Raw genomic sequence first — 26082 nt, 5'->3', positions numbered from 1 at the left:
CACTCACCACTCACTCACCCACTCACTCACTCACTCACCCACCCACTCGCTTACTCACTCGCTCACCCACTCACTCACCCACTCACTCGCTCACCCACTCACTCACCCACTCAGTCACTAACTCACCTACTCACTCACTCACTCACCCACCCACTCACTCAACCCACTCACCCACCCACTCACCCACTCACCCACTCACTCACCCACTCACTCAACCCACTCACCCACCCACTCACCCACTCGCTTACTCACTCACTCAACCCACTCACCCACCCACTCACCCACTCCCCCGCTCGCCCACTCACCCACTCACCCACCCACTCGCTCACCCACCCACTCGCTCACCCACTGACCCACTCGCCCACTCACTCGCTCACCCACTCACTCGCTCACCCACTGACCCACTCGCCCACTCACTCGCTCACCCACTCACTCACCCACTCACTCGCTCACTCGCCCACTCATCCACTCACCCACTCACCCACTCACCCACTCACTCACCCACTGACCCACTCACCCACTGACCCACTCACCCACTGACCCGCTTGCCCACTCGCCCACTCACTCGCTCACCCACTCACCCGCTCACTCGCTCACCCACTCACCCACCCACTCACCCACTCACCCATTCACTCACCCATTCACCCACTCACCCACCCACTCACTCACCCATTCACTCACTCAACCCACTCACCCACCCACTCACCCATTCACTCACTGACCCACTCACCCACTGACCCACTCACCCACTCACCCACTCACCCACTGACCCACTCACCCACTCACCCACTCACCCACCCACTCTCTCTGCTCCCTCCCTCCCCTCCCTCCCTATCTCCCTCCCTCCCTCCGCTCTCTCTGCTCCCTCCCTCCCTCCCTCCCCTCCCTCCCTCTCTCCCTCCCTCCCTCCCTCCGCTCTCTCTGCTCCCTCTCTCGCCTCCCTCCCTCCCTCGCCTCCCTCACCTCCCTCACCTCCCTCCCTCACCTCCCTCCCTCCGCTCTCTCGCCTCCCACCGCAGGATGGACGACTGCCTCCCCGCGTCGACGAGCCTCCCGCCCGCGACCCACGACCCGCCCAGCACCCGCACCTCCATCGGCTCTGCGGCGACGCCCTCCGACGGCCTCCTGGCGGCTCTGCGACGCCCGGCCCCGGGCGGGCCGACGGGCCCCGGCGGGCCGAGGGGCGCCCCCCCGGGCAGGCCGCCCTACGAGCGAGCGGACGGCCGCGTGATGGAGTAGAGCGGCGTGTGAGAGCGCCGCTCGCAAGGCAGCGGCGGCAGCGGCGGCGACGACGGGGCTCGGGCCTCGGGGCGAATCCGCCGCGGTTCCGTCGACATCGCCCCCATCGCCACTTCCCCGTCTCGTGCGCCCGATATTAGGAAGCCAACTGGAGCTTGAAGTTTTCGTGACTGCAAGGATCCGTACTCTTTGGTTCGTTCGGTAAGGTCACGATTGAGAACCAATTTCTCTAGAAGTGATTCTTGTGTTTGGTTTTGTTGTCCTTCCAACGCACCTCCGATCAGCACGGCCGACTACGTGCGGTGCGGAAAAAACTCCACGCACACGCGCGCACGCCATTTCAGTTGGTCTGTCGGCAAAAAACCGGAATGTTGACGTCGCGAGCACAAACTCCGACAATATTACACGTACGACGTGTCGCTGGAGATTACCGCCTGCGTCGTCGTCACCGCCGCCACCGCCGCCGCCACGTGTTTAACAAACGCTTAGTTCTCGCGTGAGCTGAACTTTAGTAAAATTGGCGCGTGAAAGAAGACGCGTAGGCGTTAGGCAAAGTTTGTTTTTATATGCGAAGGCAGAATAGAGTTGCGCTCGTTGCTTTCTCGCGCCAGACGCCCCGTCTCGTGTAGCAGCGGCCCCTTGGTGGAGGGGGGCGGAGGGGGGGGCGAGCGAGAGACCGCGATTGGTCGGCAGGGGGCCGTCTGATCCCTTGAGGCTCGATTGTATTAGAGAATAGTTGTACGTATACACTTATTTTTTTACGATGCTTTTCATCGTAGCAAATGTAACGCTCCCTCCCCGCCACCCCCCGCCACCCCCTAGTGCAATAAATGTTATTGGCGCGAATCGGTAAATGGTATTCTTAGGTTTTTTCGGTAAAGTCACCGTGTAGGTAAAACATCAAAATTAATAAAAAATAAATAAAATAAAACAAAAATCACGACGTTTCGGAGGCAACACAAGTCTCCGTCATCAGGTGGGACCGTGATTTTTGTTTTATTTTATTTTTTTATTAATTTTGATGTTTTACCTACATGGTGACTTTACCGAAAAAACCTAAGAATATGAACCCTTGCAGTCACGAAAGCTTCAAATCTACGGTAAATGGTACTCCGGAGAGAGAGAGAGAGTGGGTAGCGGTGGGGTGGGTGGTGGTGGTTCCAGATAGATGTGCGATCACGATTTAAAATGTTTAAACGCGTAGCTCCGGTAGCGCATGTGCCGCACGTGCCTCTCTCGCCCCGCCCTCCACCCCGACGCGCGATCGGCTGACGGTGGAATCGGCGGCGGGGTGAGCGAGCGAGCGAGTCGGGCAAAAAAGGTTTGTTCAGTTGTCGGGGGTTCGGATTAGAGAATCAAATCTTTAAAATCCGCCGTTTTTTGCTTTTTTATGTTTTTTTTGCGCATTTTGACCTCGCGGCGATCGCGAGCTCGACGAGGGGGGCGTTGCTTGCTGGGGTGGGCGGGGCACGGCGAGCGGGGGTTTCCTGCCTTCGCGAGTCACGAATCGGCTTGTCGCAGGGACTCGCTCTACTCACGAGCGAGTTCGTCTTCCAGAGGTCTGTCGGTTTGTCAGCGAGCCGGTTTCTTTAAAATCCTTTATATTAAGTTCGCTTGCTTGCTTGCGACCGTGCAAATCTTTCGGTCGTTTTCTAACCCACTTCCCGTGATCCAATCGAGCTGACATTTTGCTACACAGACTCGTTGTGCGTGACAATGCATTTTCGTGAGAAAAAAAAATTCCAAAATTTTACACTGTTTAGGAAAAAAAACATTTCATATTTCATTTAAAATACCAATGTGATAAAAATGAAACTCTTACTCAAAATTCCTAAATTTTTTAAATATTTAATTACCAATTGTTTAATGCTGCCAAGACAATCATCTGACCCATAGGTGGCAGCCGTCTCAAGCCAGAGGACGAGAGGACTCTAGCCGCCCCGATGCCACACACAAAGGATTTGTAGCGAAAAACTTTCTTTTTACGGGTTATACTTGTTTACGAGCCAAACGGTGCCACGTTCCGCAAGATGACGGCGCGGGGACTTGCCGTGTCGCTGTGGAGTTTCGTGTCAAACTGAGGTCTGGCAGTTTCTCCGGCCTTGCCTCGGGCAAAGCCTGTCGGCGTCGCACGCAACGACGCCGTCGCCTCGGCCAACAAGGTTTTTGTTTTAGATTCGAAGCTTTCGCGACTGCAAGGATTCATACTCTTAGGTTTTTCGGTAAAGTCACCACGTAGGGGAGACAGCGTCTGAATGCTAATCCTGCATAATGCACGGGCATAATTAGTACTAATCACATACCTGCATTTCCCATAAATATGCTAAATTCCTCTTGATAAGCAAATTCTTTTGTCAAGGCGCCCAGCTTATATACATGCTCCAAGCCCGTGTGCTGTTTCATTCAGACGCTGTCTCCCCGACAGACCTGGTTTTCACCTGAGGACGGCTGCTTGCGTTGTGGCCGAAACGTCGTGAAAATTATTTTATTGTGTTTTATTTTTCTTATTTTATTATTTCCCTTCTACGTGACTTTACCGAAAGGACCAAGAATACAAATAAAACCCTCAAGGCCATTCTGTGTCTCTCGTGTCTCTCCGTGTCTCTCCGTGCGTTTGCTGCGCGTAGAGCGACCCACGTCACAGACTCGCGCGCTGTCTTCCTTTCTCTTCGCCGCCCGCCCTTCTCTGTCTCTCCTCCTCCTCTCGTCTCCTCCCCTGTTCTGCAGATGTAGATGCCACTGGTTCTTCACGTTCTGCAGATGTAGATGCCACTGGTTCTTCACGTTCTGCAGATGTAGATGCCACTGGTTCTTCATGTTCTGCAGATGTAGATGCCACTGGTTCTTCACGTTCTGCAGATGTAGATGCCACTGGTTCTTCATGTTCTGCAGATGTAGATGCCACTGGTTCTTCACGTTCTGCAGATGTAGATGCCACTGGTTCTTCACGTTCTGCAGATGTAGATGCCACTGGTTCTTCATGTTCTGCAGATGTAGATGCCACTGCTTCTTCACGTTCTGCAGATGTAGATGCCACTGGTTCTTCATGTTCTGCAGATGTAGATGCCACTGGTTCTTCACGTTCTGCAGATGTAGATGCCACTGGTTCTTCACGTTCTGCAGATGTAGATGCCACTGGTTCTTCATGTTCTGCAGATGTAGATGCCACTGGTTCTTCACGTTCTGCAGATGTAGATGCCACTGGTTCTTCATGTTCTACAGATGTAGATGCCACTGGTTCTTCACGTTCTGCAGATGTAGATGCCACTGGTTCTTCACGTTCTGCAGATGTAGATGCCACTGGTTCTTCACGTTCTGCAGATGTAGATGCCACTGGTTCTTCACGTTCTGCAGATGTAGATGCCACTGGTTCTTCACGTTCTGCAGATGTAGATGCCACTGGTTCTTCATGTTCTGCAGATGTAGATGCCACTGGTTCTTCACGTTCTGCAGATGTAGATGCCACTGGTTCTTCACGTTCTGCAGATGTAGATGCCACTGGTTCTTCACGTTCTGCAGATGTAGATGCCACTGGTTCTTCACGTTCTGCAGATGTAGATGCCACTGGTTCTTCACGTTCTGCAGATGTAGATGCCACTGGTTCTTCACGTTCTGCAGATGTAGATGCCACTGGTTCTTCACGTTCTGCAGATGTAGATGCCACTGGTTCTTCACGTTCTGCAGATGTAGATGCCACTGGTTCTTCACGTTCTGCAGATGTAGATGCCACTGGTTCTTCACGTTCTGTAGATGTAGATGCCACTGGTTCTTCACGTTCTGCAGATGTAGATGCCACTGGTTCTTCACGTTCTGCAGATGTAGATGCCACTGGTTCTTCACGTTCTGTAGATGGAGATGCCACTGGTTCTTCACGTTCTGCAGATGTAGATGCCACTGGTTCTTCACGTTCTGCAGATGTAGATGCCACTGGTTCTTCACGTTCTGTAGATGGAGATGCCACTGGTTCTTCACGTTCTGCAGATGTAGATGCCACTGGTTCTTCACGTTCTGCAGATGTAGATGCCACTAGTTCTTCACGTTCTGCAGATGTAGATGCCACTGGTTCTTCACGTTCTGCAGATGTAGATGCCACTGGTTCTTCACGTTCTGCAGATGTAGATGCCACTGGTTCTTCACGTTCTGCAGATGTAGATGCCACTGGTTCTTCACATTCTGTAGATGTAGATGCCACTGGTTCTTCACGTTCTGCAGATGTAGATGCCACTGGTTCTTCACGTTCTACAGATGTAGATGCCACTGGTTCTTCACGTTCTGCAGATGTAGATGCCACTGGTTCTTCATGTTCTGCAGATGTAGATGCCACTGGTTCTTCACGTTCTGCAGATGTAGATGCCACTGGTTCTTCACGTTCTGCAGATGTAGATGCCACTGGTTCTTCACGTTCTGCAGATGTAGATGCCACTGGTTCTTCACGTTCTGCAGATGTAGATGCCACTGGTTCTTCACGTTCTGCAGATGTAGATGCCACTGGTTCTTCACGTTCTGTAGATGTAGATGCCACTGGTTCATCACGTTCTGCAGATGTAGATGCCACTGGTTCTTCACGTTCTACAGATGTAGATGCCACTGGTTCTTCTCGCTCTGTAGATGTAGATGCCACTGGTTCTTCATGTTCTGCAGGTATAGATGCCACTGGTTCTTCACGTTCTGTAGCTGTAAATGCCACTGGTTCTTCACGTTCTGCAGATGTAGATGCCACTGGTTCTTCACGTTCTGCAGATGTAGATGCCACTGGTTCTTCACGTTCTACAGATGTAGATACCACTGGTTCTTCACGTTCTACAGATGGAGATGCCACTGGTTCTTCACGTTCTACAGATGTAGATGCCACTGGTTCTTCACGTTCTACAGATGTCGATGCCACTGGTTCTTCACGTTCTACAGATGTAGATGCCACTGGTTCTTCACGTTCTGTAGATGTAGATGCCACTGGTTCTTCACGTTCTGTAGATGAAGATGCCACTGGTTCTTCACGTTCTACAGATGTAGATGCCACTGGTTCTTCACGTTCTGTAGATGTAGATGCCACTGGTTCTTCACGTTCTGCAGATGTAGATGCCACTGGTTCTTCACGTTCTACAGATGTAGATGCCACTGGTTCTTCACGTTCTGTAGATGTAGATGCCACTGGTTCTTCACGTTCTACAGATGTAGATGCCACTGGTTCTTCACGTTCTACAGATGTAGATGCCACTGGTTCTTCACGTTCTGCAGATGTAGATGCCACTGGTTCTTCACGTTCTGCAGATGTAGATGCCACTGGTTCTTCACGTTCTGCAGATGTAGATGCCACTGGTTCTTCACGTTCTGCAGATGTAGATGCCACTGGTTCTTCACGTTCTGCAGATGTAGATGCCACTGGTTCTTCACGTTCTGCAGATGTAGATGCCACTGGTCTTCACGTTCTGCAGATGTAGATGCCACTGGTTCATCACGTTCTGCAGATGTAGATGCCACTGGTTCTTCACGTTCTGCAGATGTAGATGCCACTGGTTCTTCACGTTCTGCAGATGTAGATGCCACTGGTTCTTCACGTTCTGCAGATGTAGATGCCACTGGTTCTTCACGTTCTGTAGATGTAGATGCCACTGGTTCTTCACGTTCTGCAGATGTAGATGCCACTGGTTCTTCACGTTCTGCAGATGTAGATGCCACTGGTTCTTCACGTTCTGCAGATGTAGATGCCACTGGTTCTTCACGTTCTGCAGATGTAGATGCCACTGGTTCTTCACGTTCTGCAGATGTAGATGCCACTGGTTCTTCACGTTCTGCAGATGTAGATGCCACTGGTTCTTCACGTTCTGCAGATGTAGATGCCACTGGTTCATCACGTTCTGCAGATGTAGATGCCACTGGTTCTTCACGTTCTGCAGATGTAGATGCCACTGGTTCTTCACGTTCTGCAGATGTAGATGCCACTGGTTCTTCACGTTCTGCAGATGTAGATGCCACTGGTTCTTCACGTTCTGTAGATGTAGATGCCACTGGTTCTTCACGTTCTGCAGATGTAGATGCCACTGGTTCTTCACGTTCTGCAGATGTAGATGCCACTGGTTCTTCAGGTTCTGCAGATGTAGATGCCACTGGTTCTTCACGTTCTACAGATGTAGATGCCACTGGTTCTTCTCGCTCTGTAGATGTAAATGCCACTGGTTCTTCACGTTCTGCAGATGTAGATGCCACTGGTTCTTCACGTTCTGCATATGTAGATGCCACTGGTTCTTCACGTTCTGCAGATGTAGATGCCACTGGTTCTTCACGTTCTACAGATGTAGATGCCACTGGTTCTTCACGTTCTGCAGATGTAGATGCCACTGGTTCTTCACGTTCTGTAGATGTAGATGCCACTGGTTCTTCACGTTCTGCAGATGTAGATGCCACTGGTTCTTCACGTTCTGCAGATGTAGATGCCACTGGTTCTTCACGTTCTGCAGATGTAGATGCCACTGGTTCTTCACGTTCTGCAGATGTAGATGCCACTGGTTCTTCACGTTCTGCAGATGTAGATGCCACTGGTTCATCACGTTCTGCAGATGTAGATGCCACTGGTTCTTCACGTTCTGCAGATGTAGATGCCACTGGTTCTTCACGTTCTGCAGATGTAGATGCCACTGGTTCTTCACGTTCTGCAGATGTAGATGCCACTGGTTCTTCACGTTCTGCAGATGTAGATGCCACTGGTTCTTCACGTTCTGCAGATGTAGATGCCACTGGTTCTTCACGTTCTGTAGATGTAGATGCCACTGGTTCTTCACGTTCTGCAGATGTAGATGCCACTGGTTCTTCACGTTTTGCAGATGTAGATGCCACTGGTTCTTCACGTTCTGCAGATGTAGATGCCACTGGTTCTTCACGTTCTACAGATGTAGATGCCACTGGTTCTTCACGTTCTGCAGATGTAGATGCCACCGGTTCTTCACGTTCTGCAGATGTAGATGCCACTGGTTCTTCACGTTCTACAGATGTAGATGCCACTGGTTCTTCTCGCTCTGTAGATGTAGATGCCACTGGTTCTTCACGTTCTGCAGATGTAGATGCCACTGGTTCTTCACGTTCTGCAGATGTAGATGCCACTGGTTCTTCACGTTCTGCAGATGTAGATGCCACTGGTTCTTCACGTTCTACAGATGTAGATGCCACTGGTTCTTCTCGCTCTGTAGATGTAAATGCCACTGGTTCTTCACGTTCTGCAGATGTAGATGCCACTGGTTCTTCACGTTCTGCAGATGGAGATGCCACTGCAAACAGAAAATCCAAGAAAAAGACAGTAAAATATCGCAGAAAAAACATTGAGATGTGGGTGACTAAAATTGGTCTGAAATGGTCTAGAATAAGTAAGGGCACTGATAAGGGGTTGACAGATATGGTCCCTGATTTTAAATAGTCGAAGGTCCGAACCTCTTCTCAGATTTAGAACGCAAAAAACCCACCGCTTCTTCCGGAAGATTTCTACCGCAACGAAACCAACGAAATCAAGCAGCATCCGGAAGATGCCCAGCGGGTGTTTAATGACTGCGTGAGTCGCAAGGAGGTGTAGCAGCAGCAGCAACTATAGCAGCAGCATCAACAACAACAGCAGCAACAGCAACAACAGCAGCAACATCATCAACAACAGCAACAACAACAGCAACAGCAGCAGCAGTCGAGAGGCGCTGTTCCACGTGTCCACACACACGTGACACACGGACATCAACGCTTCGCTCAGCGTGAGTGTGGGCCTAGTGGGTCGCACACGTGGATAGAGCCTGGGGTGGGCCTAGGTCTGCACGTGTTGTTGTGGTGTGTGTGGTCTGGGTGTGGTGTGACTGTGTGTGGTGTGTGTGTGTGTGGTCTGGGTGTGGTGTGACTGTGTGTGGTGTGGTGTGTGTGGTCTGGGTGTGGTGTGACTGTGTGTGGTGTGGTGTGTGTGGTCTGGGTGTGGTGTGACTGTGTGTGGTGTGTGTGTGTGTGGTCTGGGTGTGGTGTGACTGTGTGTGGTGTGGTGTGTGTGGTCTGGGTGTGGTGTGACTGTGTGTGGTGTGGTGTGTGTGGTCTGGGTGTGGTGTGACTGTGTGTGGTGTGTGTGTGTGGTCTGGGTGTGGTGTGACTGTGTGTGGTGTGTGTGTGTGTGTGTGGTCTGGGTGTGGTGTGACTGTGTGTGGTGTGTGTGGTCTGGGTGTGGTGTGACTGTGTGTGGTGTGTGTGTCTGTGTGTGGTCTGGGTGTGGTGTGACTGTGTGTGGTGTGGTGTGTGTGGTCTGGGTGTGGTGTGACTGTGTGTGGTGTGTGTGTGTGTGGTCTGGGTGTGGTGTGACTGTGTGTGGTGTGGTGTGTGTGGTCTGGGTGTGGTGTGACTGTGTGTGGTGTGGTGTGTGTGGTCTGGGTGTGGTGTGACTGTGTGTGGGGTGTGTGGTCTGGGTGTGGTGTGACTGTGTGTGGTGTGTGTGTGTGTGTGGTCTGGGTGTGGTGTGACTGTGTGTGGTGTGTGTGGTCTGGGTGTGGTGTGACTGTGTGTGGTGTGTGTGTCTGTGTGTGGTCTGGGTGTGGTGTGACTGTGTGTGGTGTGGTGTGTGTGGTCTGGGTGTGGTGTGACTGTGTGTGGTGTCTGTGTGTGTGGTCTGGGTGTGGTGTGACTGTGTGTGGTGTGGTGTGTGTGGTCTGGGTGTGGTGTGACTGTGTGTGGTGTGGTGTGTGTGGTCTGGGTGTGGTGTGACTGTGTGTGGTGTGGTGTGTGTGGTCTGGGTGTGGTGTGACTGTGTGTGGTGTGTGTGTGTGTGGTCTGGGTGTGGTGTGACTGTGTGTGGTGTGGTGTGTGTGGTCTGGGTGTGGTGTGACTGTGTGTGGTGTGGTGTGTGTGGTCTGGGTGTGGTGTGACTGTGTGTGGTGTGGTGTGTGTGGTCTGGTGTGGTGTGACTGTGACTGTGTGTGGTGTGTGTGTGTGGTGTGTGTCTGTGTGTGGTGTGTGTGTGGTGTGTGTGACTGTGTGTGGTGTGTGTGTGTCTCTGTGTGTGGTGTGACTGTGTGTGGTGTGTGTGTGTGACTGTGTGTGTGGTGTGTGTGTGTCTCTGTGTGTGGTGTGACTGTGTGGTGTGTGTGTGTGACTGTGTGTGTGGTGTGTGTGACTGTGTGTGGTGTGTGTGTGGTGTGTGTGGTGTGTGTGTGTGTGGTGTGTGTGTGTGACTGTGTGTGGTGTGTGTGTGTGACTGTGTGTGTGGTGTGTGTGGTGTGTGTGGTGTGTGTCTGTGTGTGTGGTGTGTGTGTGACTGTGTGTGACTGTGTGTGTGACTGTGTGTGGTGTGTGTGTGATTGTGTCTGTGGTGTGTGTGTGGTGTGGTGTGGTGTGTGTGTGTGACTGTGTGTGTGGTGTGTGTGTGTGGTGTGTGTGGTGTGCGTGACTGTGTGTGTGACTGTGTGTGGTGTGTGTGTGATTGTGTCTGTGGTGTGTGTGTGGTGTGGTGTGTGTGTGTGGTGTGTGTGTGTGATTGTGTCTGTGGTGTGTGTGTGATTGTGTGTGTGGTGTGTGTGTGTGGTGTGTGGTGTGTGTGACTGTGTGTGTGACTGTGTGTGTTGTGTGTCTCTGTGTGTGTGTGGTGTGTGTGGTGTGTGTTTGTGACTGTGTGTGGTGTGTGTGTGATTGTGTCTGTGGTGTGTGTGTGTGTGTGTCTGTGGTGTATGTGTGGTGTGTGTGGTGTGTGTGTTTGTGACTGTGTGGTGTGTGTGTGTTTGTGACTGTGTAGTGGTGTGTGGTGTGTGTGTGTGTGGTGTGTGTGTGTATGGTGTGTGTTAGTGGTGTGTGGGGTGTGTGTGTGTGTGGTGTGATGTGTGTGTGGTGTGATGTGTGTGTGTGTGGTGTGTGTGGGGTGTGTGTGTGACTGTGTGTGTGGGGTGTGTTTGTGACTGTGTGTGGTGTGTGTGTGTGTAGTGTGTGTGTGTGTGTAGTGTGTGTTTGTGACTGTGTGTGTGTGGTGTGTGTGTGGTGTGTGTGGTGTGTGTGGGGTGTGTGTGGTGTGTGTTTGTGTGACTGTGTCTGTGGTGTGTGTGTGACTGTGTGTGTGGTGTGGTGTGTGGTGTGTGTGGTGTGTGTGTGTGTGTGTGTGGTGTGTGTGTGTAGTGTGGTGTGTGTGTGGTGTGTGGTGTGGTGTGTGGTGTGTGTGTGGTGTGTGTGTGGTGTGTGTGGTGTGTGTAGTGTGGTGTGTGTGTGGTGTGTGTGTGGTGTGTGTGTGGTGTGTGTGGTGTGTGTGTGGTGTGTGTGTGGTGTGTGGTGTGTGTGTGTGGTGTGTGTGTGGTGTGTGTGTGACTGTGTAGTGGTTAGCGCTGCGACGATTCCCGCTCACGGCTAACACCAGTGACGATTATCTGAACCGGTCCTGGGCCTCCCCTAGGCCGACTCAGCCTCAAATGACTTCGTTTTCTCGCTCTCTCCTCCTCAGGCCTCTGTGTGAACTCCCCAGAAGTTCGGAACGACGTTGAGCCAAGACTCGGTGTGAGTGATTTTGTCGCTCACTCACTCACTAAAACACTCGCTTACACGCACTCTTACTCACTACCCTCATCAGTACCTTCACTCAGTCACTGAAACACTCGCTTACACTCACTCACACTCACTACCCTCATCAGTACCCTCACTCAGTCGCCACCCTCACTATTCTCACTCACTACCCTACTACTACCCTGGACCACGTAGTTCGTGAAGCCTTCCATGGCTGTACCGGAGGAATCTTCATCTGTAACAGATCAAGTGGGAGGCTGATCGATGCCCGGGTGCGGTAGAGGGATGGCTCCCTATTGCTCAATGAAGTTACGTATTCCGATGATCTGGTAATTGCTGCTCACTCAGAGGAGGAGTTGGAGGCGCTGCTGCTGAACCTGGAGTGTGCCACAAGGAGGTGGGGCTTTACCATCAGACCCACCAAAACGAAGCACCTGCCTTGGTATTTTATGCCATCAAACAATCCACCCCCTCAACTCCCCGTTGGTGATGGGGCAGTTGTGGAGAATTTTCCACACCTGGGCAGCGCGATTATGACCACCTCCGCTTTGACAGCAGAGGTCTCGCTCCGAATCGGTCGAGCTGAATTTTACTTTCAACGGCTGCACAAATAACACTGTGCGACGCTGCCTGGTCTGTCGCCCCACACAAAGTTTCGAGGCTTCTCGACCACGTTCATTCCCTCCCTTCGCAGTGCTTGTGAAACGCTGATGGCGGTTGTACCCGATGGCGGTTGACGCCGATGGCGGTGACGGTTGTGACGTTCCAGGTTTGCGCCCCTGCACTGCCGACCGTCGCTCGGGCAGGAAGAAGCTCAACCGGAGAAGCTTCGATGGAGAGAGGGGCAAGCAGAGAGCCAGGGGGGAGTAGAGGTCAAGGCAGAGAGGGGCCTCGACATTTGCAAGAAGGGAGAGACAAGGGACCGCGCGACGCGCCGGGGGCAGAGCGTGCGGTGCGCGCCGATGGCGGGAGAGAGCAGCAGAGGCAGGACGCGGAGAGGGCCAGGTGGGACAGAGAGGGGGCAAGATGCAGAACCATGAGAGTGGTGGGTCAGGCAGTAGATCGGGACAGATTTGAAAGGGGGAGACAGGCCGTGGTGGCTAGAGAGAGAGACGTCGAAAGCAGAACGAGAGACAGCGAGGGGAGGGAGGCAGGGGGGAGAGGCAGGGAGGGGAGGGAGGCAGGGGGGAGAGGCAGGGATGCCGGGGGAGGGATGGAGGGAGGCCTGAGAGATCAGATGGCGATAGACCTAGCCGGCGCTGCTGAGACACTAGCACGGGTTTTGTCGTTTAAACCGCGTGGGGGAGGAAGTGAGGGAGCAGGAGGGTGGGAATAGAGACCCAGAGATGAACATCCTCACCCAGACACTCACTCACCCACTCACTAACTCACCCAGACACTCACTCACCCACTTACTAACTCACCCAGACACTCACTCACCCACTCACTAACTCACCCAGACACTCACTCACCCACTTACTAACTCACCCAGACACTCACCCACTCACTAACTCACCCAGACACTCACTCACCCACTCACTAACTCACCCAGACACTCACTCACCCACTCACTAACTCACCCAGACACTCACTCACCCACTTACTAACTCACCCAGACACTCACTCACCCACTCACTAACTCACCCAGACACTCACTCACCCACTTACTAACTCACCCAGACACTCACCCACTCACTAACTCACCCAGACACTCACTCACCCACTCACTAACTCACCCAGACACTCACTCACCCACTCACTAACTCACCCAGACACTCACTCACCCACTTACTAACTCACCCAGACACTCACTCACCCACTCACTAACTCACCCAGACACTCACTCACCCACTTACTAACTCACCCAGACACTCACCCACTTACTAACTCACCCAGACACTCACTCACCCACTCACTAACTCACCCAGACACTCACTCACCCACTCACTAACTCAACCAGACACTCACTCACCCACTCACTAACTCACCCAGACACTCACTCACCCACTCACTAACTCACCCAGACACTCACTCACCCATTCACTCCTCCACCCACCCACTCATCGATTCACTCACCCAGCCATTCACCCACACACTCACCCACTCACTCACCCCCACACTTACCCACTTACTCACTGACCCACTCACTCACCCACTAACTCACCCAGACACTCACTCACCCACTCACTCCTCCACCCACTCATCGATTCACTCACCCAGACACTCACCCACTCACCCACTCACTCACCCCCACACCTACCCACTTACTCACTGACCCACTCACTCACCCACTCACTAACTCACCCAGACACTCACCCACTCACTAACTCACCCGCTTACTCACCCACTAACTCACCCACTAACTCACCCAGACACTCACTCACCCACTCACTCACCCACTAACTCACCCATACACTCACTCACCCACTCACTCCTCCACCCACCCACTCATCGATTCACTCACCCAGCCATTCACCCACACACTCACCCACTCACTCACCCCCACACTTACCCACTTACTCACTGACCCACTCACTAACTCACCCGCTTACTCACCCACTCACTCCTCCACCCACCCACTCATCAATTCACTCACCCAGCCATTCACCCACTCACTCACCTCCCCACTCACCCCCACACCTACCCACTTACTCACTGACCCACTCACTAACTCACCCAGACACTCACTCACCCACTCACTCCTCCACCCACCCACACATCAATTCACTCACCCAGCCATTCACCCACTCACTCACCTCCCCACTCACCCCCACACCTACCCACTTACTCACTGACCCACTCATTCACTCACCCAGACACTCACTCACCCACTCACTCCTCCACCCACCCACACATCAATTCACTCACCCAGCCATTCACCCACTCACTCACCTCCCCACTCACCCCCACACCTACCCACTTACTCACTGACCCACTCATTCACTCACCCACTAACTCACCCGCTTACTCACCCATCGACTCCTCCACCCACCCACTCATCCATTCACTCACCCAGCCATTCACCCACACACTCACCCACTCACTCACCCCCACACCTACCCACTTACTCACTGACCCACTCACCCACTCACTAACTCACCCAGACACTCACTCACCCACTCACTCCTCCACTCACTCCTCCACCCACCCACTCATCGATTCACTCACCCAGCCATTCACCCACACACTCACCCACTCACTCACCCCCACACTTATCCACTTACTCACTGACCCACTCACTCACCCACTCACTAACTCACCCAGACACTCACCCACTAACTCACCCACCCACTCACTCACCCACTAACTCACCCAGACACTCACTCACCCACACACTCACCCACTCACTCACCCCCACACTTACCCACTTACTCACTGACCCACTCACTCACCCACTCACTAACTCACCCAGACACTCACCCACTAACTCACCCACCCACTCACTCACCCACTAACTCACCCAGACACTCACTCACCCACTCACTCCTCCACCCAGACACTCACTCACCCACTCACTAACTCACCCGCTTACTCACCCACTCACTAACTCACCCAGACACTCACTCACCCACTCACTCTTCCACCCACCCACTCATCGATTCACTCACCCAGCCATTCACCCACACACTCACCCATTCACTCACCCCCACACTTACCCACTTACTCACTGACCCACTTACTCACCCACTCACTAACTCACCCACTCACTAACTCACCCAGACACTCACTCACCCACTCACTCCTCCACCCACTCATCGATTCACTCATCCAGCCATTCACCCACACACTCACCCACTCACCCCCACACCTACCCACTTACTCACTGACCCACTCACTCACCCACTCACTAACTCACTGACCCACTCACTCACCCACTCACTAACTCACCCAGACACTTACTCACCCACTCACTCCTCCACCCACCCACCCATCGATTCACTCACCCAGCCATTCACACACACACTCACCCACTCACTCACCCCCACACTTACCCACTTACTCACTCACCCACTCACTCACCCACTCACTAACTCACTGACCCACTCACTCACTCACCCACTAACTCACCCGCTTACTCACCCACTCACTCCTCCACCCACCCACTCATCAATTCACTCACCCAGCCATTCACCCACACACTCACCCACTCACTCACCCCCACACCTACCCACTTACTCACTGACCCACTCATTCACTCACCCACTCACTAATTCACCCGCTTACTCACCCGCTCACTCACCCGCTCACTCACCCGCTCACTCATTCACCCACTAACTCACCCGCTTACTCACCCGCTCACTCACTCACCCACTCATTCATTTTTCCCCCAAAGATGTCCAGCGAGTGACTCCGACAATCTATACAGCATTCTCGTTACAACAGACGATGATGTGGGCTAGCAGCACCTGACAACGGCACGTTGAGCAAAACGTTGGACGCCACGTTTGATAGAATTGGGTGACATTGTTCATTACTGTGCCAAGGCGGGATTCGAAGCGGTCTCAATACGGGGCTCATGAGTGACTGCGTTTGTTACTCCGTGCCTGCTTGTAACAGCCAAACAGCGGAATAAAACCCATTGCATTTAGAGGATCTTGTCCCTTGTAATGCTTTGAATGTTGAACTGTGTCCATGTATATACAGAACAGAACAAACATACATTCATCTTCTTGGTTCTTTCGGTAAAGCCACGTAGAATGGAAGTAATAAAATAATAAAAATAAAACATAATAAAATAAAATAATTCTCACGACGTTTCGGCCACAACGCAAGCAGCCGTCCTCAGGTGAAACCAGGTCTGTTGGGGAGACAGCGTCTGAATGAAACAAGCTCGTGTGCTGTTTCATTCAGACTCTGTCGCCTCGACAGACCTGGTCTTCACCTGAGGACGGCTGCTTGCATTGTGGCCGAAACGTCGTGAGAATAATTTTATTGTGTTTTATTTTTATTATTTTATTCCCTTCTACGTGACGACTTTACCGAAAGAACCAAGAAGATGAATCCCTGCAGTCACGAAAGAAGCTTTAAATCGAAACATACATTCATTTGATCAACAACTTATTTCGGTAAATTACAAATTGTAAAAGAAAGTCTTCATTTGACATGAAGGTAACTTGAGGCCTAATGCTAAGAAGGCGCTAAACGTTCCCGCTGGTCTGGGTTTTTCTCGTAATAAGTATAACCCGTAAAAACAAAGTTTTTCACTCTAAATCCTTTATATGCGTGGCGGCTAGAGTCCTCTCGTCCTCTGGCTTGAGATGGCTGCCACCTATGGGTCAGATGATTGTCTGCCAGTATTAAGCAATTGGTAATTAAATATTTAATTTGTTTTCCCTAAACAGTGTACAATTTTGGAAAAAAATTTCACGAACATTAATTGTCACGCACAACGAGTCTTGTGTGTGCCAAAATGTCATCTCGATTGGATCACGGGAAGTGCGTTAAAAAACGACCGAAAGATTTGCACGGTCGTAAGCAAGCACGCAAGCAAGCGAACTTAATATAAAGGATTTAAAAATGCACTTTAGGTTGTCCATCAGTTCTGCAATATATGTACCCCATGGTAAAAGGTCTCGAGACCCCCCCGAGGCACAAATCAGACCGCCTGGCGTTGCAGCAGCGGTTTCTAATACGAACTTCTAAAAATGTTAATTAGGCAATTCACGTTGAAAGAATGATTCTAATTTTTAAGTTCAACACAACAACAGTTCCGATTTAAAGCTTTCGTGACTGCAGGGATTCATCTTCTTGGTTCTTTCAGTAAAGTCACGTAGAATGGAAATAATAAAATAATAAAAATGCAACATAATACATAATATAAATCGAAAAAAAAAAGACTTTGCTATAACTGTTGTTGTTCTTCTTGGTTCTTCCAGCTGAGGCTGCGGTGTCTTAAATATTGGAAGAGGTCACCCCCTGTGAGTGGCTGGCTGAGGTGCCATCTGTTGAGGAAGTACTGAAGGTGATCCGGAGTTTGAGACCAGGAAAGGCACTGGGCAGAGATGATCTCCCAAGAGAAATGCTGAGGGAGGGTGGCATTTGTGTACAGACTGCCCTATATGACATCATAACAACAGTCTGGACCGCTGGATGGGTTCCGCAGGATTGGAAGGATGCCCTGGTGGTCCCCCTCTTTAAGAAGGGGGACCGCACAGACTGTAACAACTACAGGGGCATCTCACTCCTCAGTGTGTCGGGAAAGGTCCTGGCAAGGGTTATTCAACATCGCCTTGCTAGGCACGCTGAAGAGAGGCTTGCGGAGCCCCAATGCGGTTTCAGGAAAGGGCGGTCCTGCACAGATGCCATATTTTCTGTCTGTCTGCTACAGCAGAGGTGTAGGGAATTTCAGCAAGACCTACATCTCTGCTTTATTGACCTGGTCAAGGCCTATGATACCATCAGTAGGACTGGACTCTGGGTTGTTCTTCGTGCTTTCGAAGTCCATGACCCTCTGCTCACGATCATTAAGGGCCTTCATGATGGTGAGCGGGCCCGGGTTAAACTACGTGGCCAGGAGTCAGAGCCTTTCCCTGTACACCTTGGGGTTCGACAGGGATGTCCTCATTATTTAACATCTATTTTGACCACGTAGTTCGTGATGCCTTCAATAGCTGTACCTGGGGGAATCTCCATTTCGTACAGATATAATGGGAGGCTGATCAATGCCCGGGTGCGATCAAGGGATGCCTCCCTATTGCTCAACCATGTTATGTATGCCGATGCTCTGGTGATTGCTGCTCACTGCTGCTGAACCTGGAGCTTGCCACTAAGAGGTGGGGCCTTATCATCACCCCCACCAAAACTAATCACCTGCCTGGGTATTTTGTACCATCGAAGAATCCACACCCACAACTCCCAATTGGTGATGGGGCAGTTGTGGAGAGATTGCCGAGATTCCCATACCTGGGCAGTGTGCTCATGACCAGCTCCGGTTTATCAGCAGAGGTCTCACTCCAAATCAGTCAAGCGCCATTATCTTTTCATCGGCTGCATTACGCTGTGTGGAAGCTACCTGGTCTCTCGCTCCGCATGAAGCTCCAGGTCTTCTCGGCCACGGTATTCCCTCCCTTCTCTACGCTTGCGAAACATGTGTGTGCCTGCCTTTGAGCAACGCCGGGTACTTACCGCTAGTGTAGAATAAAACTTTCAGCGATACTCTGTCGGCCCATGCCGAACTCAGCTCTTAACAACACATTGTCCCTTAAATTTCGATTTAAATTTTTCGTGACTGCAGGGATTCATCTTCTTGGTTCTTTCGGTAAAGTCACGTAGAAGGGAAGTATAAAAAAAAGGTGAAGAAGACGGCTGCTTGCGTTGTGGCTGAAACGTCGTGAGAATTATTTGATTTTATTATGTTTTATTTTTATTATTTTATTACTTCCCTTCTACGTGACTTTACCGAAAGAACCAAGAAGACATTGTCCCTTCTCTTCTCTACGAGAGACACTGATGGTTGATGTTGGTGCCTGCTCCCTCGTAAGACTGAACAGCTTGAACTGTGTCCGTGCTTAAATGAAAATTCAGCCACCTCGGCTCTGCCTTTCTCACAAAGGACCGGGATTTCCTTTGACGTCGCTTTGCTGTGGGGGAAGTTGGACGTGTGTCCGTGTGTGTTCCGATTCGTTAAGCCATCTGTTCAGTCTCCTTCCCCAAGCCATCTTTTCATCCTTATTCTTAGGTTTTTTCGGTAAAGTCACGTAGGTAAAACATTACTTGATACAGCTGTCGTGGCTGTGACGGTTCCACCTGAAGACGGAAGCTTGTGTTGCCTCTGAAACGTCGTGATTTTTATTTTATTTTACTTTTTTTAATTTTAATGTTTTACCTACACGGTGACTTTACCGAAAAACCCTAAGAATATGAATCCTTGCAGTCACGAAAGCTTCAAATCTAGAATCTTTTCATCCGTGGAAAACAGATGCCCAAACTGCAATAAAACTTTCTGTGAGAGCCACTTCACCCGCTCCCCCCCCTCTTTCCTCGCCTTGGGTGTTACATTATTTGCTATCACATGCTGCGGGAAGACAAAGGCGGCTAGGAGGCTCTTTTCCTATGGAATACATTACATCTTGGTTAGGTATGATTGATCTTCTTGGTTCTTTCGGTAAAGTCACGTAGAAGGGAAGTAATAAAATAATAAAAATAAAACATAATAAAATAATTCTCACTTTTTTAATTTTTTAATTTTTATTTTATTATTTTATTACTTCCCTTCTACGTGACTTTACCGAAAGAACCAAGAAGATGAATCCCTGCAGTCACGAAAGAAGCTTTACATCGAAATGTAGGTATGATTGACTTATTTCACCTTTTATTCTTCTGGATGACCCTTGGTCTAATACTTCATAATTATTATTTGGCTTGTGTTTGTTCAAGATTTGTGATTGAGCATTGTCATTACCACGTATATTCATAAGGTTTTATTAACCTTCGTTCCCCCGCCTGTATCCAGGGTTTGTGCTGTTTTTTCGGTAAAGTCACGTAGGTAAAACATTAAAATTAATAAAAGTAAAATAAAATAAAAATCACGACGTTTCTGGAAGCAACACAAGCTTCCGTCTTTTTTTTTTACTTGATACAGCTGTCGGGCTGTGACGGTTCCACCTGAAGACGGAAGCTTGTGTTGCTTCCGAAACGTCGTGATTTTTTTATTTTATTTTACTTTTATTAATTTTAATGTTTTACCTACACGGTGACTTTACCGAAAAACCCTAAGAATATGAATCCTTGCAGTCACGAAAGCTTCAAATCTAGAATCTTTTCATCCGTGGAAAACAGATGCCCAAACTGCAATAAAACTTTCTGTGAGAGCCACTTCACCCGCTCCCCCCCCTCTTTCCTCGCCTTGGGTGTTACATTATTTGCTATCACATGCTGCGGGAAGACAAAGGCGGCTAGGAGGCTCTTTTCCTATGGAATACATTACATCTTGGTTAGGTATGATTGATCTTCTTGGTTCTTTCGGTAAAGTCACGTAGAAGGGAAGTAATAAAATAATAAAAATAAAACATAATAAAATAATTCTCACTTTTTTAATTTTTTAATTTTTATTTTATTATTTTATTACTTCCCTTCTACGTGACTTTACCGAAAGAACCAAGAAGATGAATCCCTGCAGTCACGAAAGAAGCTTTACATCGAAATGTAGGTATGATTGACTTATTTCACCTTTTATTCTTCTGGATGACCCTTGGTCTAATACTTCATAATTATTATTTGGCTTGTGTTTGTTCAAGATTTGTGATTGAGCATTGTCATTACCACGTATATTCATAAGGTTTTATTAACCTTCGTTCCCCCGCCTGTATCCAGGGTTTGTGCTGTTTTTTCGGTAAAGTCACGTAGGTAAAACATTAAAATTAATAAAAGTAAAATAAAATAAAAATCACGACGTTTCTGGAAGCAACACAAGCTTCCGTCTTTTTTTTTTACTTGATACAGCTGTCGGGCTGTGACGGTTCCACCTGAAGACGGAAGCTTGTGTTGCTTCCGAAACGTCGTGATTTTTTTATTTTATTTTACTTTTATTAATTTTAATGTTTTACCTACGTGACTTTACCGAAAAAACCTAAGAATATGAATCCTTGCAGTCACGAAAGCTTCAAATGTAGAATTTGTGCTGTTTGTTCTCGAGTTATCTGATATCCCGAGGTTAGAGAATTACGCTTTGGCTTAAGAACGTCCCTGTCTAGCCAGAATTCATTATTTGCGTTTGACCTGCATTGAGGTGGTTCCACACAGCATGGGTGGAGGAATAGGTGCGTGAAGTTCATGGGAACAGGAACCTTGGTGGCGATCAAACTGTGGTAAGGGGGTGACCGACGGCCTGCACACGAGCTACTGGAGTGATCTGGTGAGCGCTCAATCATCAATCAACCTCGCCGCTTACGTCGAATTCTACCAAGGGCAGCGAGGTAAGAAATGGACACTCCATCCCAGACAACGTCGGTATTCCAACGTCGGCCCAATGTGTGCTCGCAGTAATAATTGTGCAGCGTTAAAGAAGGCTTGAATAAATAAATGACCAATGCAACCTCTCCATGGGGTGAAAGTCTTGAGGCAGCTTATAGCCTGGCCTGTTGTCACCCCAGTGCGGCCTTGAGATCTCTGCACGATATCACGCGTGAGCAATACATTTAAGCAGGGGCGGTTTCTTCATTAGGGCGATTGGGCGACGCACCACCAATGTCATTCAACCAGAGTCACGCTAGCCGTCACTGTGCCTCAGCGTCATGTCACATTCTGTGGAGTATCGCCTCTTTTTGGGCGATTTCACTCCGGCTGAGAATCGCCCCGAGTGTTCCCGTAGACTTACATTCAAAGATGGTTTTTTTCGAACGGGGGGCGTTGCAATGCATTCTCTACGGCTTCCGGGAGGGCAAGCCCTAACGTGCTTACGTCATCACACGTAAGCACGTTTCAGTCAACAATATTATTTGTCGCCACCTAGTGGAATCTTTAATAAAAGAAACTGAGTGGATTATAATAATAGTGAGTATAGAAACAAACAAGATGTATTGTAAGAGTCACTTTATTTTTCATTAATATTAAAGAAGTGAAGTTGCCTTTACATGCTTAAGCTGTTAATGTATCCATTGCATGGGTGGACCTTATCCTTATCAATCATCCAGACATTTGCCCCCCCTGAGAGATTTTGCAGGAGCCGCCACTGGGTCACGGCACTCGGCGATTCTCTCGTTGAAGTCACGCAGGTAGACAAAGCCGTAGATCACGACGTTTCCATCGCCACGCGAGCCATCGTCATTAGGTGCGGGACAGCAGCAGCAGCAGGAGGACTGCTGACGTATAGGAGATAGAGCCGCTGCTGCAGCTGCTACTGCTGCTGCTGTTGTTACTGCTGCTGCAGCTGCTGCTACTGCTGTTGCAGCTGCTGCAGCTGCTACTGCTGCTACTACTGCAGCTGCTGCTGTTGTTACTGCTGCTGCAGCTGCTGCTGCTACTACTGCAGCTGCTGTTGTTACTGCTGCTGCAGCTGCTACTGCTGCAGCTGCTACTGCTGCTGCAGCTGCTACTGCTGCTGCTACTGCTGCTACTGCTGCTGCTACTGCTGCTACTGCTGCTGCAGCTGCTGCTACTGCTGCTGCAGCTGCTGCTACTGCTGCTGCAGCTGCTGCTACTGCTGCTGCTGCTATTGCTGCTGCAGCTACTGCTGCTGCAGCTGCTGCTACTGCTGCTGCAGCTGCTGCTACTGCTGCTGCAGCTGCTGCTACTGCTGCTGCTGCTACTGCTGCTGCAGCTGCTGCTATTGCTGCTGCAGCTGCTGCTACTGCTGCTGCAGCTGCTGCTACTGCTGCTACTGCTGCTGCTACTGCTGCTGCAGCTGCTGCTACTGCTGCTGCAGCTGCTGCTACTGCTGCTACTGCTGCAGCTGCTGCTGCAGCTGCTGTTACTGCTACTGCTGCTGCAGCTGCTGCTGCTGTCGCTGCTGCTGCAGCTGCTGCTGTTGCTGCTGCTGCTACTACTGCTGCTTCTGCAGCTGCTGCTGCAGCTGCTGTTACTGCTACTGCTGCTTCTGCAGCTGCTGCTGCTGCTGCTGCTTCTGCAGTTGCAGCACAAGTAGCAGCAGTAGCAGCAGCAATCTTCAACGAGTGGGTGGGTCGGTGGTGATTGGCTTAGAGCTGGAGGGGGAGTGGCTTAGAGCTGGAGGGGGGAGTGGCTTCGAGCTGGAGGCGAGTAGCTGAGAGCACGTGGTGCACAGCACGTGTTGCAAAACACGTGCTACTGCTCCAGCTGTTGCTACATCCACGGAGGGTGACCCACAGATACAACTCCCGCCCGGCCGCCTTTGTCTCTCTCAGCGCCACACGCAGGTACAGGCTGCTGCTGCTGCTGCTGGAGAGATCAGCTGTAGGTGCCAGGCTAGGTGCACGTATCTCTAGAAGAAGAAGAAGACGTGTCTATAGATGTGGCACGTGTCTCTAGATGTGTAGTTTTCGTCACTGCGAGTATCCACAATCGGTGGTGTTATTCTGTGAAGTTGTTGTTACTTTATGTTGACCCACGTGACTTCACCGAGTAGAGTAGGTGCACGTGCAGGGCTGTCAAGCAGCACGTGCAGTAGGCCTCGGCAAGGTAAGGTAATTCTAGATTTGAAGCTTTCGTGACTGCAATGATTAATATTCTTAGGTTTTTTCGATAAAGTCACGTAGGTAAAAACATTAAAAAGTAAAATAAAATAAAAATCACGACGTTTCGGAGGCAACACAAGCTTCCATTTTCAGGTGGTACCGTCACAGCCACGACAGCCGTATCAAGTAAACGAGAGATTGCAGAAGCTACCACTCCGTTTATATAATGGTTATATAATGGTTATATAAACGGAGTGGTAGCTCCTACAATCTCTCATTCACTTGATACAGCTGTCGTGGCTGTGACGGTTCCACCTAAAGACGGAAGCTTGTGTTGCCTCCGAAACGTCGTGATTTTTTATTTTATTTTTTAATGTTTTTACCTACCTGGTGACTTTACCGAAAAAACCTAAGAATAAGGTAAGGTAATTTACCCTTGTTACCGGGTACAAGGGGTCAAGGTAAAGGGTAAAGATGTCGACATGCCAAGGGGTAAAGGTCAAGTGTGCAGGGTAAAGGTCGCTAGGGAGAGTTACACGGTAGGGTAAAGGTTGCGTGAAGTGTTACGCGGTAAACACGGCTCCTTGTTTAGCGCTAGAAGCTCCGTGGCGCAGTCTGTGGCCTCCGTATAATAAGTAATATTTGTAGAAACTTTTTTTTAAAACACGCTTTTATTAAATGTACTACTCGTAATGGCAGAACTCCCCAACATAAGGGACCGTGGCCAATTACAGCCAACGTCAGTTGAGCGTGGACAATTAGACCCAAGCCGAAACATAACGTGTAGAAAATAATGTTTAAAAATAAGTTTTTTTATTTTCAATGATAGAATATCGTGTTGTCATCAGTATGACACAAGTATACCAAGTTTGCAGTCGATATCACATTGGGAAGTGGGTTAAAATTGAGTTACAAGATTTGAAGATACAACAACAACAGACAGAGTGAGTTCAAAGAAAGCGTGTACAATTGGAATCATCGAGAATATTCTATATGTATAAAGCGTTCTACCTTAAAGCATTTACCGTTATATACCTTGTTCATGTCGTAGTAGTACCTCAGTAATTACCCTGTAATCGGGTCATTTGTATGGGGTAAGGGTAAAAGGTAGGGTAGAGTGGTTGTATGGGGTAAGGGTAAAAGGTAGGGTCGTTGCTTTTTACCTTTTACCTTACCTGCTAAAGGGTAAAAGATAAGGTAGAGTGATTGTATTGTGGTAAGGTAGAAGGTAGAGTAAAGGTAGGCTCGTTGTTGTTGACCTTTTACCTGTTACCTTACCTGCTAAAGGGTCAAAGGTAATGGTAGAGTGATTGTATTGTGGTAAGGTAAAAGGTAGGGTAAAGGTAGGCTCGTTGCTTTTTACTTTAAAATTTTACCTTACCTTGTCGAGGCCTACGTGCAGTGAAACCCTGGATTGCGATTAACTTGGTCTCGAGTGTTTTGCAAAATAAGCAATTAAAACAAATATATTGATCAACCAGCGAGGTCTTGCAACAGGAGAAGTTTCATTGTTGAAGTGGCACAGACAGACCCCAGTGAGCCCAGAGATGGCAGTGGCTCCGTTCGTGGCAGTGAAAGTAGTCCTACACAATCACCCTCCTCCTCCTCCTCTCTCTCGTCTCCACGATTACATGTCATGGATACATTCGATTACTTTATACTGGTAGGAACGAAGTGGACCAGACCACCAATAGATTAATGTGTCCGTCCGTCCGTCCGTCTGTCCGACAAGATGGCCGCCCGCTCCCCCTGCGATATGTGAACTAAACAAGATGGCCGTCGCTTCCGGCGCCTCACGGCGAAACTTTAAACTTCGCTTCAAATTTACTTCACTGAAATGCAGCACGTTTTTTTTTTACAAAGAGACAGATACATTTATTAACACAGAGACGAGATACATTTAATCGCCTTATTTGTGCACGAAAAGCACGGCGCGAGGCCTAGTGCGGCAGGCTTCGCCAGGCCTAGTGCGGCAGGCTTTGCGAGGCCTACTGCAGAGAAGGCTTCGCGAGGCCTAGTGCAGAGGCTTCGCGAGGCCTAGTGCAGAGGCTTCGCGAGGCCTAGTGCAGAAGGCTTCGCGAGGCCTACTGCAGGGAAGGCTTCGCGAGGCCTACTGCAGAGGCTTCGCGAGGCCTAGTGCAGAGAAGGCTTTGCGAGGCCTACTGCAGGGAAGGCTTCGCGAGGCCTACTGCAGAGGCTTCGCGAGGCCTAGTGCAGAAGGCTTCGCTAAGTCTACTGCAGAGAAGGCTTCGCGAGGCCTAGTGCA

This window comes from Lethenteron reissneri, unplaced genomic scaffold, assembly GCF_015708825.2.
Source record: "Lethenteron reissneri isolate LAM-NWPU_2019-01 unplaced genomic scaffold, ASM1570882v1 scaffold_1293, whole genome shotgun sequence".
Taxonomy (NCBI): Eukaryota; Metazoa; Chordata; class Hyperoartia; order Petromyzontiformes; family Petromyzontidae; genus Lethenteron; species Lethenteron reissneri.
This window is presented reverse-complemented; position numbering follows the sequence as displayed.